The 16094-nt window shown below is 49.6% G+C and overlaps 28 non-coding genes across 28 annotated transcripts; all 28 read left to right on the top strand.

The window, feature by feature from the left end:
* The first annotated feature begins 399 nt into the window (after positions 1-399).
* Positions 400-472, top strand: Trnaf-gaa (transfer RNA phenylalanine (anticodon GAA)). Its single transcript has one exon. It is a non-coding gene; the product is annotated as a tRNA-Phe (tRNA).
* Positions 473-1011: 539 nt separating this feature from the next.
* On the top strand, positions 1012-1084 carry Trnak-uuu (transfer RNA lysine (anticodon UUU)). Its single transcript has one exon. It is a non-coding gene; the product is annotated as a tRNA-Lys (tRNA).
* A 138-nt stretch (positions 1085-1222) lies between these two features.
* Positions 1223-1304, top strand: Trnas-cga (transfer RNA serine (anticodon CGA)). The gene has a single exon. It is a non-coding gene; the product is annotated as a tRNA-Ser (tRNA).
* Positions 1305-2000: 696 nt separating this feature from the next.
* Trnas-uga (transfer RNA serine (anticodon UGA)) lies at positions 2001-2082 on the top strand. The gene has a single exon. It is a non-coding gene; the product is annotated as a tRNA-Ser (tRNA).
* A 611-nt stretch (positions 2083-2693) lies between these two features.
* Positions 2694-2766, top strand: Trnaf-gaa (transfer RNA phenylalanine (anticodon GAA)). The gene has a single exon. It is a non-coding gene; the product is annotated as a tRNA-Phe (tRNA).
* Positions 2767-3305: 539 nt separating this feature from the next.
* Positions 3306-3378, top strand: Trnak-uuu (transfer RNA lysine (anticodon UUU)). Its single transcript has one exon. It is a non-coding gene; the product is annotated as a tRNA-Lys (tRNA).
* A 138-nt stretch (positions 3379-3516) lies between these two features.
* Positions 3517-3598, top strand: Trnas-cga (transfer RNA serine (anticodon CGA)). Its single transcript has one exon. It is a non-coding gene; the product is annotated as a tRNA-Ser (tRNA).
* A 696-nt stretch (positions 3599-4294) lies between these two features.
* Positions 4295-4376, top strand: Trnas-uga (transfer RNA serine (anticodon UGA)). The gene has a single exon. It is a non-coding gene; the product is annotated as a tRNA-Ser (tRNA).
* Positions 4377-4987: 611 nt separating this feature from the next.
* Trnaf-gaa (transfer RNA phenylalanine (anticodon GAA)) lies at positions 4988-5060 on the top strand. The gene has a single exon. It is a non-coding gene; the product is annotated as a tRNA-Phe (tRNA).
* A 539-nt stretch (positions 5061-5599) lies between these two features.
* Positions 5600-5672, top strand: Trnak-uuu (transfer RNA lysine (anticodon UUU)). The gene has a single exon. It is a non-coding gene; the product is annotated as a tRNA-Lys (tRNA).
* A 138-nt stretch (positions 5673-5810) lies between these two features.
* Positions 5811-5892, top strand: Trnas-cga (transfer RNA serine (anticodon CGA)). The gene has a single exon. It is a non-coding gene; the product is annotated as a tRNA-Ser (tRNA).
* A 696-nt stretch (positions 5893-6588) lies between these two features.
* Trnas-uga (transfer RNA serine (anticodon UGA)) lies at positions 6589-6670 on the top strand. Its single transcript has one exon. It is a non-coding gene; the product is annotated as a tRNA-Ser (tRNA).
* Positions 6671-7281: 611 nt separating this feature from the next.
* On the top strand, positions 7282-7354 carry Trnaf-gaa (transfer RNA phenylalanine (anticodon GAA)). Its single transcript has one exon. It is a non-coding gene; the product is annotated as a tRNA-Phe (tRNA).
* A 539-nt stretch (positions 7355-7893) lies between these two features.
* On the top strand, positions 7894-7966 carry Trnak-uuu (transfer RNA lysine (anticodon UUU)). The gene has a single exon. It is a non-coding gene; the product is annotated as a tRNA-Lys (tRNA).
* Positions 7967-8104: 138 nt separating this feature from the next.
* Trnas-cga (transfer RNA serine (anticodon CGA)) lies at positions 8105-8186 on the top strand. The gene has a single exon. It is a non-coding gene; the product is annotated as a tRNA-Ser (tRNA).
* A 901-nt stretch (positions 8187-9087) lies between these two features.
* On the top strand, positions 9088-9169 carry Trnas-uga (transfer RNA serine (anticodon UGA)). Its single transcript has one exon. It is a non-coding gene; the product is annotated as a tRNA-Ser (tRNA).
* A 611-nt stretch (positions 9170-9780) lies between these two features.
* Trnaf-gaa (transfer RNA phenylalanine (anticodon GAA)) lies at positions 9781-9853 on the top strand. Its single transcript has one exon. It is a non-coding gene; the product is annotated as a tRNA-Phe (tRNA).
* Positions 9854-10392: 539 nt separating this feature from the next.
* Positions 10393-10465, top strand: Trnak-uuu (transfer RNA lysine (anticodon UUU)). The gene has a single exon. It is a non-coding gene; the product is annotated as a tRNA-Lys (tRNA).
* Positions 10466-10603: 138 nt separating this feature from the next.
* Trnas-cga (transfer RNA serine (anticodon CGA)) lies at positions 10604-10685 on the top strand. The gene has a single exon. It is a non-coding gene; the product is annotated as a tRNA-Ser (tRNA).
* A 696-nt stretch (positions 10686-11381) lies between these two features.
* Positions 11382-11463, top strand: Trnas-uga (transfer RNA serine (anticodon UGA)). The gene has a single exon. It is a non-coding gene; the product is annotated as a tRNA-Ser (tRNA).
* A 611-nt stretch (positions 11464-12074) lies between these two features.
* On the top strand, positions 12075-12147 carry Trnaf-gaa (transfer RNA phenylalanine (anticodon GAA)). The gene has a single exon. It is a non-coding gene; the product is annotated as a tRNA-Phe (tRNA).
* A 539-nt stretch (positions 12148-12686) lies between these two features.
* Trnak-uuu (transfer RNA lysine (anticodon UUU)) lies at positions 12687-12759 on the top strand. The gene has a single exon. It is a non-coding gene; the product is annotated as a tRNA-Lys (tRNA).
* A 138-nt stretch (positions 12760-12897) lies between these two features.
* On the top strand, positions 12898-12979 carry Trnas-cga (transfer RNA serine (anticodon CGA)). The gene has a single exon. It is a non-coding gene; the product is annotated as a tRNA-Ser (tRNA).
* A 696-nt stretch (positions 12980-13675) lies between these two features.
* On the top strand, positions 13676-13757 carry Trnas-uga (transfer RNA serine (anticodon UGA)). Its single transcript has one exon. It is a non-coding gene; the product is annotated as a tRNA-Ser (tRNA).
* A 611-nt stretch (positions 13758-14368) lies between these two features.
* Trnaf-gaa (transfer RNA phenylalanine (anticodon GAA)) lies at positions 14369-14441 on the top strand. Its single transcript has one exon. It is a non-coding gene; the product is annotated as a tRNA-Phe (tRNA).
* Positions 14442-14980: 539 nt separating this feature from the next.
* Positions 14981-15053, top strand: Trnak-uuu (transfer RNA lysine (anticodon UUU)). The gene has a single exon. It is a non-coding gene; the product is annotated as a tRNA-Lys (tRNA).
* Positions 15054-15191: 138 nt separating this feature from the next.
* On the top strand, positions 15192-15273 carry Trnas-cga (transfer RNA serine (anticodon CGA)). Its single transcript has one exon. It is a non-coding gene; the product is annotated as a tRNA-Ser (tRNA).
* Positions 15274-15969: 696 nt separating this feature from the next.
* Positions 15970-16051, top strand: Trnas-uga (transfer RNA serine (anticodon UGA)). Its single transcript has one exon. It is a non-coding gene; the product is annotated as a tRNA-Ser (tRNA).
* Positions 16052-16094: the final 43 nt, after the last annotated feature.

Here is a 16094-nt window from a genome sequence, read left to right as displayed (position 1 = left end):
CAGTTTAGCTTGCAGACGATGACGTGTAGCAATTTATGAGCTAACGCAAGTTGAATGTTTTACCGTGTGTATCTGCTAGATACTGCCTCTCATATGGTGGAGAGGCTCACTCCTTCTTGTGTCTCGTTCTCTGCACACGAGTTGCCCCTGGCTTCGATATAGCACGGGTTTTCTAGCGTCAGCGTGGCGTCACGTCAAGTCAGCGAAGTCAATATTACACGAATCGAGTCGACATGTTTGCTTGTTACGATGACGGAAGCAGAAGAAATGTGTGTGGAACTTCACTGCATTGGCTGCTCGCCTTTCAGCGTCCCTGTGTCTTATCAGACGAAGGTGACTGTGAAATTGGCAACGAGGCAGAGGTTAACGAACACATGCGAATGGCGGCTTTCAACGTCGGCCGAAATAGCTCAGTTGGGAGAGCGTTAGACTGAAGATCTAAAGGTCCCTGGTTCGATCCCGGGTTTCGGCAGGTATTCGTTTTGATGCGACGCCAATGGAATTACCCTGCGTTTGTGATAATGCAACTACCGCTGGCAACAAAAATGACTCTCTCCTGTAGCTGTTGTGGTTGTCTAGTGCTTGCCATAAGAGGAACTCACTAGACAACTAACTCCCTTAGAAGCAAAAGAATTAAAAATATCCTACCGACTGCATTCCTTTTTCTGTGTCAGGTGGTGAAGAACGTCTTCAACGGAATCGTGAAATGAGCGAAAACGTGGAAAACATTGCATTCGAAATGCTTGTGAATTTTCCAATTGCCCAGTGATTGTCGACAAAACACGTAAATTCTCTGCTCCAACGTATGAGACGTAACAACTGGTGCAATTTGTTGTTGCATCGTGTGCCAGCAGTCTTCGATAGTGTGTTACGAGCTTAGCGCGATAGGCTTGTAGGCAGCATTTAGGCGACGTTTTATTAGTAACGGCCCCATGCAGCGATTGCACAACAGTAAAGGACATGAGTCAATGTATAGTTGTGCATCGTGTGAGGTTTTGCAGGCTCGTGTGAGCCCGGATAGCTCAGTCGGTAGAGCATTAGGCTTTTAACCTAAGGGTCCAGGGTTCAAGTCCCTGTCCGGGCGGAAATTTTAATACTTTGGTAGCGATTCGTCTGGTAGCGGTGGAAACGCTACGGAAAATAATGCAGCTACGCCGTTTTCTGACACCACAGTGCTTGAAACGGTAGCAGTTGTATGTGTCGGGAGAGCACCGCGCTAACGGCAGTCGTGGCCGAGTGGTTAAGGCGTCTGACTCGAAATCAGATTCCCCCTGGGAGCGTAGGTTCGAATCCTACCGGCTGCGTGCGGTTTTACGTAAAGAGGAGCAAACATTTTCGCACACATGTGACATGCTTGGGCGAATGCGGGTGCAAACCAGTGACGCCATTCTCAACAAGACGAAAATTTCCGTTTTAAGAATACTGAGTTTTCGCGACGACCGCTGCTTACTGTGGCTATCGGTTCACCTCGCACTGACGCTGGGACTGCAGAAAGCCGTCGCTGATATCGTGAGTACACAGATGTGCTCGAAAGTGTTGGACAGAGCGAACATTTCATTTTCTTTTTAAGAATCGCAATTTCAATCATTCGAGTGCGGCAAAAGCAGTGGTGCAGCGTTTCTTTTCTTAAGATCTCGCAGCTGCTTGTAGGTATGTCCATCGTTTTAAGACGACAGAAAACTAGCGTCAGCGGTGCGTCAGTGGGAAGTCGGTGAAGTCGCCATTGGAGCCATAAGCCAGTAATTACGAAATGCGAATCACTCGCACACCACGCAGCTGTACGATAATGCTCGTGCGTGGGCCCGCATAGCTGAGTCGGTAGAGCGTTAGGTTTTCCACCAAACGGTCCTGGGTTCAAGTCCCTGTCTAGGCGAAAATTAATACACTTTCTTAACGGCTAATGGAAACCCTACAGGAAAGAGCGAGGCAACGCCGTCTTCTGCCATCAGATTGCGTCTAAGGATGGCGGTTTCACTTGTCGGGAGTCGCTTCCGCCACCGGCAGTCGTGGCCGAGTGGTTAAGGCGTCTGACTTGAAATCAGATTCCCTCTGGGAGCGTAGGTTCGAGTCCTGCCGACTGCGCAAATTTTCTCGCTCTCAAAGGGCGGACGTTCAGCTGCATCCTAGCAGTTGTGTCACTACTAAACACGTGGGTCACCAGCAATGTGCAGTGTTATTTGATCCAGGGCGCAGCGTTACAGTCGCGCCCAGAAGCCGCAGCTCATCTCCTCGTCTCACAGCCGTCCACCAGGTGTTAGTACAAGTGGTGCCTCACTGGGCAGTGCAGATGTGTCCAGTTTAGCTTGCAGACGATGACGTGTAGCAATTTATGAGCTAACGCAAGTTGAATGTTTTACCGTGTGTATCTGCTAGATACTGCCTCTCATATGGTGGAGAGGCTCACTCCTTCTTGTGTCTCGTTCTCTGCACACGAGTTGCCCCTGGCTTCGATATAGCACGGGTTTTCTAGCGTCAGCGTGGCGTCACGTCAAGTCAGCGAAGTCAATATTACACGAATCGAGTCGACATGTTTGCTTGTTACGATGACGGAAGCAGAAGAAATGTGTGTGGAACTTCACTGCATTGGCTGCTCGCCTTTCAGCGTCCCTGTGTCTTATCAGACGAAGGTGACTGTGAAATTGGCAACGAGGCAGAGGTTAACGAACACATGCGAATGGCGGCTTTCAACGTCGGCCGAAATAGCTCAGTTGGGAGAGCGTTAGACTGAAGATCTAAAGGTCCCTGGTTCGATCCCGGGTTTCGGCAGGTATTCGTTTTGATGCGACGCCAATGGAATTACCCTGCGTTTGTGATAATGCAACTACCGCTGGCAACAAAAATGACTCTCTCCTGTAGCTGTTGTGGTTGTCTAGTGCATGCCATAAGAGGAACTCACTAGACAACTAACTCCCTTAGAAGCAAAAGAATTAAAAATATCCTACCGACTGCATTCCTTTTTCTGTGTCAGGTGGTGAAGAACGTCTTCAACGGAATCGTGAAATGAGCGAAAACGTGGAAAACATTGCATTCGAAATGCTTGTGAATTTTCCAATTGCCCAGTGATTGTCGACAAAACACGTAAATTCTCTGCTCCAACGTATGAGACGTAACAACTGGTGCAATTTGTTGTTGCATCGTGTGCCAGCAGTCTTCGATAGTGTGTTACGAGCTTAGCGCGATAGGCTTGTAGGCAGCATTTAGGCGACGTTTTATTAGTAACGGCCCCATGCAGCGATTGCACAACAGTAAAGGACATGAGTCAATGTATAGTTGTGCATCGTGTGAGGTTTTGCAGGCTCGTGTGAGCCCGGATAGCTCAGTCGGTAGAGCATTAGGCTTTTAACCTAAGGGTCCAGGGTTCAAGTCCCTGTCCGGGCGGAAATTTTAATACTTTGGTAGCGATTCGTCTGGTAGCGGTGGAAACGCTACGGAAAATAATGCAGCTACGCCGTTTTCTGACACCACAGTGCTTGAAACGGTAGCAGTTGTATGTGTCGGGAGAGCACCGCGCTAACGGCAGTCGTGGCCGAGTGGTTAAGGCGTCTGACTCGAAATCAGATTCCCCCTGGGAGCGTAGGTTCGAATCCTACCGGCTGCGTGCGGTTTTACGTAAAGAGGAGCAAACATTTTCGCACACATGTGACATGCTTGGGCGAATGCGGGTGCAAACCAGTGACGCCATTCTCAACAAGACGAAAATTTCCGTTTTAAGAATACTGAGTTTTCGCGACGACCGCTGCTTACTGTGGCTATCGGTTCACCTCGCACTGACGCTGGGACTGCAGAAAGCCGTCGCTGATATCGTGAGTACACAGATGTGCTCGAAAGTGTTGGACAGAGCGAACATTTCATTTTCTTTTTAAGAATCGCAATTTCAATCATTCGAGTGCGGCAAAAGCAGTGGTGCAGCGTTTCTTTTCTTAAGATCTCGCAGCTGCTTGTAGGTATGTCCATCGTTTTAAGACGACAGAAAACTAGCGTCAGCGGTGCGTCAGTGGGAAGTCGGTGAAGTCGCCATTGGAGCCATAAGCCAGTAATTACGAAATGCGAATCACTCGCACACCACGCAGCTGTACGATAATGCTCGTGCGTGGGCCCGCATAGCTGAGTCGGTAGAGCGTTAGGTTTTCCACCAAACGGTCCTGGGTTCAAGTCCCTGTCTAGGCGAAAATTAATACACTTTCTTAACGGCTAATGGAAACCCTACAGGAAAGAGCGAGGCAACGCCGTCTTCTGCCATCAGATTGCGTCTAAGGATGGCGGTTTCACTTGTCGGGAGTCGCTTCCGCCACCGGCAGTCGTGGCCGAGTGGTTAAGGCGTCTGACTTGAAATCAGATTCCCTCTGGGAGCGTAGGTTCGAGTCCTGCCGACTGCGCAAATTTTCTCGCTCTCAAAGGGCGGACGTTCAGCTGCATCCTAGCAGTTGTGTCACTACTAAACACGTGGGTCACCAGCAATGTGCAGTGTTATTTGATCCAGGGCGCAGCGTTACAGTCGCGCCCAGAAGCCGCAGCTCATCTCCTCGTCTCACAGCCGTCCACCAGGTGTTAGTACAAGTGGTGCCTCACTGGGCAGTGCAGATGTGTCCAGTTTAGCTTGCAGACGATGACGTGTAGCAATTTATGAGCTAACGCAAGTTGAATGTTTTACCGTGTGTATCTGCTAGATACTGCCTCTCATATGGTGGAGAGGCTCACTCCTTCTTGTGTCTCGTTCTCTGCACACGAGTTGCCCCTGGCTTCGATATAGCACGGGTTTTCTAGCGTCAGCGTGGCGTCACGTCAAGTCAGCGAAGTCAATATTACACGAATCGAGTCGACATGTTTGCTTGTTACGATGACGGAAGCAGAAGAAATGTGTGTGGAACTTCACTGCATTGGCTGCTCGCCTTTCAGCGTCCCTGTGTCTTATCAGACGAAGGTGACTGTGAAATTGGCAACGAGGCAGAGGTTAACGAACACATGCGAATGGCGGCTTTCAACGTCGGCCGAAATAGCTCAGTTGGGAGAGCGTTAGACTGAAGATCTAAAGGTCCCTGGTTCGATCCCGGGTTTCGGCAGGTATTCGTTTTGATGCGACGCCAATGGAATTACCCTGCGTTTGTGATAATGCAACTACCGCTGGCAACAAAAATGACTCTCTCCTGTAGCTGTTGTGGTTGTCTAGTGCATGCCATAAGAGGAACTCACTAGACAACTAACTCCCTTAGAAGCAAAAGAATTAAAAATATCCTACCGACTGCATTCCTTTTTCTGTGTCAGGTGGTGAAGAACGTCTTCAACGGAATCGTGAAATGAGCGAAAACGTGGAAAACATTGCATTCGAAATGCTTGTGAATTTTCCAATTGCCCAGTGATTGTCGACAAAACACGTAAATTCTCTGCTCCAACGTATGAGACGTAACAACTGGTGCAATTTGTTGTTGCATCGTGTGCCAGCAGTCTTCGATAGTGTGTTACGAGCTTAGCGCGATAGGCTTGTAGGCAGCATTTAGGCGACGTTTTATTAGTAACGGCCCCATGCAGCGATTGCACAACAGTAAAGGACATGAGTCAATGTATAGTTGTGCATCGTGTGAGGTTTTGCAGGCTCGTGTGAGCCCGGATAGCTCAGTCGGTAGAGCATTAGGCTTTTAACCTAAGGGTCCAGGGTTCAAGTCCCTGTCCGGGCGGAAATTTTAATACTTTGGTAGCGATTCGTCTGGTAGCGGTGGAAACGCTACGGAAAATAATGCAGCTACGCCGTTTTCTGACACCACAGTGCTTGAAACGGTAGCAGTTGTATGTGTCGGGAGAGCACCGCGCTAACGGCAGTCGTGGCCGAGTGGTTAAGGCGTCTGACTCGAAATCAGATTCCCCCTGGGAGCGTAGGTTCGAATCCTACCGGCTGCGTGCGGTTTTACGTAAAGAGGAGCAAACATTTTCGCACACATGTGACATGCTTGGGCGAATGCGGGTGCAAACCAGTGACGCCATTCTCAACAAGACGAAAATTTCCGTTTTAAGAATACTGAGTTTTCGCGACGACCGCTGCTTACTGTGGCTATCGGTTCACCTCGCACTGACGCTGGGACTGCAGAAAGCCGTCGCTGATATCGTGAGTACACAGATGTGCTCGAAAGTGTTGGACAGAGCGAACATTTCATTTTCTTTTTAAGAATCGCAATTTCAATCATTCGAGTGCGGCAAAAGCAGTGGTGCAGCGTTTCTTTTCTTAAGATCTCGCAGCTGCTTGTAGGTATGTCCATCGTTTTAAGACGACAGAAAACTAGCGTCAGCGGTGCGTCAGTGGGAAGTCGGTGAAGTCGCCATTGGAGCCATAAGCCAGTAATTACGAAATGCGAATCACTCGCACACCACGCAGCTGTACGATAATGCTCGTGCGTGGGCCCGCATAGCTGAGTCGGTAGAGCGTTAGGTTTTCCACCAAACGGTCCTGGGTTCAAGTCCCTGTCTAGGCGAAAATTAATACACTTTCTTAACGGCTAATGGAAACCCTACAGGAAAGAGCGAGGCAACGCCGTCTTCTGCCATCAGATTGCGTCTAAGGATGGCGGTTTCACTTGTCGGGAGTCGCTTCCGCCACCGGCAGTCGTGGCCGAGTGGTTAAGGCGTCTGACTTGAAATCAGATTCCCTCTGGGAGCGTAGGTTCGAGTCCTGCCGACTGCGCAAATTTTCTCGCTCTCAAAGGGCGGACGTTCAGCTGCATCCTAGCAGTTGTGTCACTACTAAACACGTGGGTCACCAGCAATGTGCAGTGTTATTTGATCCAGGGCGCAGCGTTACAGTCGCGCCCAGAAGCCGCAGCTCATCTCCTCGTCTCACAGCCGTCCACCAGGTGTTAGTACAAGTGGTGCCTCACTGGGCAGTGCAGATGTGTCCAGTTTAGCTTGCAGACGATGACGTGTAGCAATTTATGAGCTAACGCAAGTTGAATGTTTTACCGTGTGTATCTGCTAGATACTGCCTCTCATATGGTGGAGAGGCTCACTCCTTCTTGTGTCTCGTTCTCTGCACACGAGTTGCCCCTGGCTTCGATATAGCACGGGTTTTCTAGCGTCAGCGTGGCGTCACGTCAAGTCAGCGAAGTCAATATTACACGAATCGAGTCGACATGTTTGCTTGTTACGATGACGGAAGCAGAAGAAATGTGTGTGGAACTTCACTGCATTGGCTGCTCGCCTTTCAGCGTCCCTGTGTCTTATCAGACGAAGGTGACTGTGAAATTGGCAACGAGGCAGAGGTTAACGAACACATGCGAATGGCGGCTTTCAACGTCGGCCGAAATAGCTCAGTTGGGAGAGCGTTAGACTGAAGATCTAAAGGTCCCTGGTTCGATCCCGGGTTTCGGCAGGTATTCGTTTTGATGCGACGCCAATGGAATTACCCTGCGTTTGTGATAATGCAACTACCGCTGGCAACAAAAATGACTCTCTCCTGTAGCTGTTGTGGTTGTCTAGTGCATGCCATAAGAGGAACTCACTAGACAACTAACTCCCTTAGAAGCAAAAGAATTAAAAATATCCTACCGACTGCATTCCTTTTTCTGTGTCAGGTGGTGAAGAACGTCTTCAACGGAATCGTGAAATGAGCGAAAACGTGGAAAACATTGCATTCGAAATGCTTGTGAATTTTCCAATTGCCCAGTGATTGTCGACAAAACACGTAAATTCTCTGCTCCAACGTATGAGACGTAACAACTGGTGCAATTTGTTGTTGCATCGTGTGCCAGCAGTCTTCGATAGTGTGTTACGAGCTTAGCGCGATAGGCTTGTAGGCAGCATTTAGGCGACGTTTTATTAGTAACGGCCCCATGCAGCGATTGCACAACAGTAAAGGACATGAGTCAATGTATAGTTGTGCATCGTGTGAGGTTTTGCAGGCTCGTGTGAGCCCGGATAGCTCAGTCGGTAGAGCATTAGGCTTTTAACCTAAGGGTCCAGGGTTCAAGTCCCTGTCCGGGCGGAAATTTTAATACTTTGGTAGCGATTCGTCTGGTAGCGGTGGAAACGCTACGGAAAATAATGCAGCTACGCCGTTTTCTGACACCACAGTGCTTGAAACGGTAGCAGTTGTATGTGTCGGGAGAGCACCGCGCTAACGGCAGTCGTGGCCGAGTGGTTAAGGCGTCTGACTCGAAATCAGATTCCCCCTGGGAGCGTAGGTTCGAATCCTACCGGCTGCGTGCGGTTTTACGTAAAGAGGAGCAAACATTTTCGCACACATGTGACATGCTTGGGCGAATGCGGGTGCAAACCAGTGACGCCATTCTCAACAAGACGAAAATTTCCGTTTTAAGAATACTGAGTTTTCGCGACGACCGCTGCTTACTGTGGCTATCGGTTCACCTCGCACTGACGCTGGGACTGCAGAAAGCCGTCGCTGATATCGTGAGTACACAGATGTGCTCGAAAGTGTTGGACAGAGCGAACATTTCATTTTCTTTTTAAGAATCGCAATTTCAATCATTCGAGTGCGGCAAAAGCAGTGGTGCAGCGTTTCTTTTCTTAAGATCTCGCAGCTGCTTGTAGGTATGTCCATCGTTTTAAGACGACAGAAAACTAGCGTCAGCGGTGCGTCAGTGGGAAGTCGGTGAAGTCGCCATTGGAGCCATAAGCCAGTAATTACGAAATGCGAATCACTCGCACACCACGCAGCTGTTCGATAATGCTCGTGCCGGCCGGAGTGGCCAAGCGGTTAAAGGCGCTACAGTCTGGAACCGCACGACCGCTACGGTCGCAGGTTCGAATCCTGCCTCGGGCATGGATGTGTGTGATGTCCTTAGGTTAGTTAGGTTTAAGTAGTTCTAAGTTCTAGGGGACTTATGACCACAGCAGTTGAGTCCCATAGTGCTCAGAGCCATTTTTTGATAATGCTCGTGCGTGGGCCCGCATAGCTGAGTCGGTAGAGCGTTAGGTTTTCCACCAAACGGTCCTGGGTTCAAGTCCCTGTCTAGGCGAAAATTAATACACTTTCTTAACGGCTAATGGAAACCCTACAGGAAAGAGCGAGGCAACGCCGTCTTCTGCCATCAGATTGCGTCTAAGGATGGCGGTTTCACTTGTCGGGAGTCGCTTCCGCCACCGGCAGTCGTGGCCGAGTGGTTAAGGCGTCTGACTTGAAATCAGATTCCCTCTGGGAGCGTAGGTTCGAGTCCTGCCGACTGCGCAAATTTTCTCGCTCTCAAAGGGCGGACGTTCAGCTGCATCCTAGCAGTTGTGTCACTACTAAACACGTGGGTCACCAGCAATGTGCAGTGTTATTTGATCCAGGGCGCAGCGTTACAGTCGCGCCCAGAAGCCGCAGCTCATCTCCTCGTCTCACAGCCGTCCACCAGGTGTTAGTACAAGTGGTGCCTCACTGGGCAGTGCAGATGTGTCCAGTTTAGCTTGCAGACGATGACGTGTAGCAATTTATGAGCTAACGCAAGTTGAATGTTTTACCGTGTGTATCTGCTAGATACTGCCTCTCATATGGTGGAGAGGCTCACTCCTTCTTGTGTCTCGTTCTCTGCACACGAGTTGCCCCTGGCTTCGATATAGCACGGGTTTTCTAGCGTCAGCGTGGCGTCACGTCAAGTCAGCGAAGTCAATATTACACGAATCGAGTCGACATGTTTGCTTGTTACGATGACGGAAGCAGAAGAAATGTGTGTGGAACTTCACTGCATTGGCTGCTCGCCTTTCAGCGTCCCTGTGTCTTATCAGACGAAGGTGACTGTGAAATTGGCAACGAGGCAGAGGTTAACGAACACATGCGAATGGCGGCTTTCAACGTCGGCCGAAATAGCTCAGTTGGGAGAGCGTTAGACTGAATATCTAAAGGTCCCTGGTTCGATCCCGGGTTTCGGCAGGTATTCGTTTTGATGCGACGCCAATGGAATTACCCTGCGTTTGTGATAATGCAACTACCGCTGGCAACAAAAATGACTCTCTCCTGTAGCTGTTGTGGTTGTCTAGTGCATGCCATAAGAGGAACTCACTAGACAACTAACTCCCTTAGAAGCAAAAGAATTAAAAATATCCTACCGACTGCATTCCTTTTTCTGTGTCAGGTGGTGAAGAACGTCTTCAACGGAATCGTGAAATGAGCGAAAACGTGGAAAACATTGCATTCGAAATGCTTGTGAATTTTCCAATTGCCCAGTGATTGTCGACAAAACACGTAAATTCTCTGCTCCAACGTATGAGACGTAACAACTGGTGCAATTTGTTGTTGCATCGTGTGCCAGCAGTCTTCGATAGTGTGTTACGAGCTTAGCGCGATAGGCTTGTAGGCAGCATTTAGGCGACGTTTTATTAGTAACGGCCCCATGCAGCGATTGCACAACAGTAAAGGACATGAGTCAATGTATAGTTGTGCATCGTGTGAGGTTTTGCAGGCTCGTGTGAGCCCGGATAGCTCAGTCGGTAGAGCGTTAGGCTTTTAACCTAAGGGTCCAGGGTTCAAGTCCCTGTCCGGGCGGAAATTTTAATACTTTGGTAGCGATTCGTCTGGTAGCGGTGGAAACGCTACGGAAAATAATGCAGCTACGCCGTTTTCTGACACCACAGTGCTTGAAACGGTAGCAGTTGTATGTGTCGGGAGAGCACCGCGCTAACGGCAGTCGTGGCCGAGTGGTTAAGGCGTCTGACTCGAAATCAGATTCCCCCTGGGAGCGTAGGTTCGAATCCTACCGGCTGCGTGCGGTTTTACGTAAAGAGGAGCAAACATTTTCGCACACATGTGACATGCTTGGGCGAATGCGGGTGCAAACCAGTGACGCCATTCTCAACAAGACGAAAATTTCCGTTTTAAGAATACTGAGTTTTCGCGACGACCGCTGCTTACTGTGGCTATCGGTTCACCTCGCACTGACGCTGGGACTGCAGAAAGCCGTCGCTGATATCGTGAGTACACAGATGTGCTCGAAAGTGTTGGACAGAGCGAACATTTCATTTTCTTTTTAAGAATCGCAATTTCAATCATTCGAGTGCGGCAAAAGCAGTGGTGCAGCGTTTCTTTTCTTAAGATCTCGCAGCTGCTTGTAGGTATGTCCATCGTTTTAAGACGACAGAAAACTAGCGTCAGCGGTGCGTCAGTGGGAAGTCGGTGAAGTCGCCATTGGAGCCATAAGCCAGTAATTACGAAATGCGAATCACTCGCACACCACGCAGCTGTACGATAATGCTCGTGCGTGGGCCCGCATAGCTGAGTCGGTAGAGCGTTAGGTTTTCCACCAAACGGTCCTGGGTTCAAGTCCCTGTCTAGGCGAAAATTAATACACTTTCTTAACGGCTAATGGAAACCCTACAGGAAAGAGCGAGGCAACGCCGTCTTCTGCCATCAGATTGCGTCTAAGGATGGCGGTTTCACTTGTCGGGAGTCGCTTCCGCCACCGGCAGTCGTGGCCGAGTGGTTAAGGCGTCTGACTTGAAATCAGATTCCCTCTGGGAGCGTAGGTTCGAGTCCTGCCGACTGCGCAAATTTTCTCGCTCTCAAAGGGCGGACGTTCAGCTGCATCCTAGCAGTTGTGTCACTACTAAACACGTGGGTCACCAGCAATGTGCAGTGTTATTTGATCCAGGGCGCAGCGTTACAGTCGCGCCCAGAAGCCGCAGCTCATCTCCTCGTCTCACAGCCGTCCACCAGGTGTTAGTACAAGTGGTGCCTCACTGGGCAGTGCAGATGTGTCCAGTTTAGCTTGCAGACGATGACGTGTAGCAATTTATGAGCTAACGCAAGTTGAATGTTTTACCGTGTGTATCTGCTAGATACTGCCTCTCATATGGTGGAGAGGCTCACTCCTTCTTGTGTCTCGTTCTCTGCACACGAGTTGCCCCTGGCTTCGATATAGCACGGGTTTTCTAGCGTCAGCGTGGCGTCACGTCAAGTCAGCGAAGTCAATATTACACGAATCGAGTCGACATGTTTGCTTGTTACGATGACGGAAGCAGAAGAAATGTGTGTGGAACTTCACTGCATTGGCTGCTCGCCTTTCAGCGTCCCTGTGTCTTATCAGACGAAGGTGACTGTGAAATTGGCAACGAGGCAGAGGTTAACGAACACATGCGAATGGCGGCTTTCAACGTCGGCCGAAATAGCTCAGTTGGGAGAGCGTTAGACTGAAGATCTAAAGGTCCCTGGTTCGATCCCGGGTTTCGGCAGGTATTCGTTTTGATGCGACGCCAATGGAATTACCCTGCGTTTGTGATAATGCAACTACCGCTGGCAACAAAAATGACTCTCTCCTGTAGCTGTTGTGGTTGTCTAGTGCATGCCATAAGAGGAACTCACTAGACAACTAACTCCCTTAGAAGCAAAAGAATTAAAAATATCCTACCGACTGCATTCCTTTTTCTGTGTCAGGTGGTGAAGAACGTCTTCAACGGAATCGTGAAATGAGCGAAAACGTGGAAAACATTGCATTCGAAATGCTTGTGAATTTTCCAATTGCCCAGTGATTGTCGACAAAACACGTAAATTCTCTGCTCCAACGTATGAGACGTAACAACTGGTGCAATTTGTTGTTGCATCGTGTGCCAGCAGTCTTCGATAGTGTGTTACGAGCTTAGCGCGATAGGCTTGTAGGCAGCATTTAGGCGACGTTTTATTAGTAACGGCCCCATGCAGCGATTGCACAACAGTAAAGGACATGAGTCAATGTATAGTTGTGCATCGTGTGAGGTTTTGCAGGCTCGTGTGAGCCCGGATAGCTCAGTCGGTAGAGCATTAGGCTTTTAACCTAAGGGTCCAGGGTTCAAGTCCCTGTCCGGGCGGAAATTTTAATACTTTGGTAGCGATTCGTCTGGTAGCGGTGGAAACGCTACGGAAAATAATGCAGCTACGCCGTTTTCTGACACCACAGTGCTTGAAACGGTAGCAGTTGTATGTGTCGGGAGAGCACCGCGCTAACGGCAGTCGTGGCCGAGTGGTTAAGGCGTCTGACTCGAAATCAGATTCCCCCTGGGAGCGTAGGTTCGAATCCTACCGGCTGCGTGCGGTTTTACGTAAAGAGGAGCAAACATTTTCGCACACATGTGACATGCTTGGGCGAATGCGGGTGCAAACCAGTGACGCCATTCTCAACAAGACGAAAATTTCCGTTTTAAGAATACTGAGTTTTCGCGACGACCGCTGCTTACTGTGGCTATCGGTTCACCTCGCACTGACGCTGGGACTGCAGAAAGCCGTCGCTGATATCGTGAGTACACAGATGTGCTCGAAAGTGTTGGACAGAGCGAACATTTCATTTTCTTTTTAAGAATCGCAATTTCAATCATTCGAGTGCGGCAAAAGCAGTGGTGCAGCGTTTCTTTTCTTAAGATCTCGCAGCTGCTTGTAGGTATGTCCATCGTTTTAAGACGACAGAAAACTAGCGTCAGCGGTGCGTCAGTGGGAAGTCGGTGAAGTCGCCATTGGAGCCATAAGCCAGTAATTACGAAATGCGAATCACTCGCACACCACGCAGCTGTACGATAATGCTCGTGCGTGGGCCCGCATAGCTGAGTCGGTAGAGCGTTAGGTTTTCCACCAAACGGTCCTGGGTTCAAGTCCCTGTCTAGGCGAAAATTAATACACTTTCTTAACGGCTAATGGAAACCCTACAGGAAAGAGCGAGGCAACGCCGTCTTCTGCCATCAGATTGCGTCTAAGGATGGCGGTTTCACTTGTCGGGAGTCGCTTCCGCCACCGGCAGTCGTGGCCGAGTGGTTAAGGCGTCTGACTTGAAATCAGATTCCCTCTGGGAGCGTAGGTTCGAGTCCTGCCGACTGCGCAAATTTTCTCGCTCTCAAAGGGCGGACGTTCAGCTGCATCCTAGCAGTTGTGTCACTACTAAACACGTGGGTCACCAGCAATGTGCAGTGTTATTTGATCCAGGGCGCAGCGTTACAGTCGCGCCCAGAAGCCGCAGCTCATCTCCTCGTCTCACAGCCGTCCACCAGGTGTTAGTACAAGTGGTGCCTCACTGGGCAGTGCAGATGTGTCCAGTTTAGCTTGCAGACGATGACGTGTAGCAATTTATGAGCTAACGCAAGTTGAATGTTTTACCGTGTGTATCTGCTAGATACTGCCTCTCATATGGTGGAGAGGCTCACTCCTTCTTGTGTCTCGTTCTCTGCACACGAGTTGCCCCTGGCTTCGATATAGCACGGGTTTTCTAGCGTCAGCGTGGCGTCACGTCAAGTCAGCGAAGTCAATATTACACGAATCGAGTCGACATGTTTGCTTGTTACGATGACGGAAGCAGAAGAAATGTGTGTGGAACTTCACTGCATTGGCTGCTCGCCTTTCAGCGTCCCTGTGTCTTATCAGACGAAGGTGACTGTGAAATTGGCAACGAGGCAGAGGTTAACGAACACATGCGAATGGCGGCTTTCAACGTCGGCCGAAATAGCTCAGTTGGGAGAGCGTTAGACTGAAGATCTAAAGGTCCCTGGTTCGATCCCGGGTTTCGGCAGGTATTCGTTTTGATGCGACGCCAATGGAATTACCCTGCGTTTGTGATAATGCAACTACCGCTGGCAACAAAAATGACTCTCTCCTGTAGCTGTTGTGGTTGTCTAGTGCATGCCATAAGAGGAACTCACTAGACAACTAACTCCCTTAGAAGCAAAAGAATTAAAAATATCCTACCGACTGCATTCCTTTTTCTGTGTCAGGTGGTGAAGAACGTCTTCAACGGAATCGTGAAATGAGCGAAAACGTGGAAAACATTGCATTCGAAATGCTTGTGAATTTTCCAATTGCCCAGTGATTGTCGACAAAACACGTAAATTCTCTGCTCCAACGTATGAGACGTAACAACTGGTGCAATTTGTTGTTGCATCGTGTGCCAGCAGTCTTCGATAGTGTGTTACGAGCTTAGCGCGATAGGCTTGTAGGCAGCATTTAGGCGACGTTTTATTAGTAACGGCCCCATGCAGCGATTGCACAACAGTAAAGGACATGAGTCAATGTATAGTTGTGCATCGTGTGAGGTTTTGCAGGCTCGTGTGAGCCCGGATAGCTCAGTCGGTAGAGCATTAGGCTTTTAACCTAAGGGTCCAGGGTTCAAGTCCCTGTCCGGGCGGAAATTTTAATACTTTGGTAGCGATTCGTCTGGTAGCGGTGGAAACGCTACGGAAAATAATGCAGCTACGCCGTTTTCTGACACCACAGTGCTTGAAACGGTAGCAGTTGTATGTGTCGGGAGAGCACCGCGCTAACGGCAGTCGTGGCCGAGTGGTTAAGGCGTCTGACTCGAAATCAGATTCCCCCTGGGAGCGTAGGTTCGAATCCTACCGGCTGCGTGCGGTTTTACGTAAAGAGGAGCAAACATTTTCGCACACATGTGACATGCTTGGGCGAATGCGGGTGCAAACCAGTGACGCCATTCTCAACAAGACGAAAATTTCCGTTTTAAGAATACTGAGTTTTCGCGACGACCGCTGCTTACTGTGGCTATCGGTTCACCTCGCACTGACGCTGGGACTGCAGAAAGCCGTCGCTGATATCGTGAGTACACAGATGTGCTCGAAAGTGTTGGACAGAGCGAACATTTCATTTTCTTTTTAAGAATCGCAATTTCAATCATTCGAGTGCGGCAAAAGCAGTGGTGCAGCGTTTCTTTTCTTAAGATCTCGCAGCTGCTTGTAGGTATGTCCATCGTTTTAAGACGACAGAAAACTAGCGTCAGCGGTGCGTCAGTGGGAAGTCGGTGAAGTCGCCATTGGAGCCATAAGCCAGTAATTACGAAATGCGAATCACTCGCACACCACGCAGCTGTACGATAATGCTCGTGCGTGGGCCCGCATAGCTGAGTCGGTAGAGCGTTAGGTTTTCCACCAAACGGTCCTGGGTTCAAGTCCCTGTCTAGGCGAAAATTAATACACTTTCTTAACGGCTAATGGAAACCCTACAGGAAAGAGCGAGGCAACGCCGTCTTCTGCCATCAGATTGCGTCTAAGGATGGCGGTTTCACTTGTCGGGAGTCGCTTCCGCCACCGGCAGTCGTGGCCGAGTGGTTAAGGCGTCTGACTTGAAATCAGATTCCCTCTGGGAGCGTAGGTTCGAGTCCTGCCGACTGCGCAAATTTTCTCGCTCTCAAAGGGCGGACGTTCAGCTGCATCCT

The sequence above is a fragment of the Schistocerca cancellata genome, unplaced genomic scaffold (assembly GCF_023864275.1).
Source record: "Schistocerca cancellata isolate TAMUIC-IGC-003103 unplaced genomic scaffold, iqSchCanc2.1 HiC_scaffold_414, whole genome shotgun sequence".
Lineage (NCBI taxonomy): Eukaryota > Metazoa > Arthropoda > Insecta > Orthoptera > Acrididae > Schistocerca > Schistocerca cancellata.
Note: the sequence above shows the minus strand (reverse complement) of the source record. Positions and strands in the feature narration are given on the sequence as shown.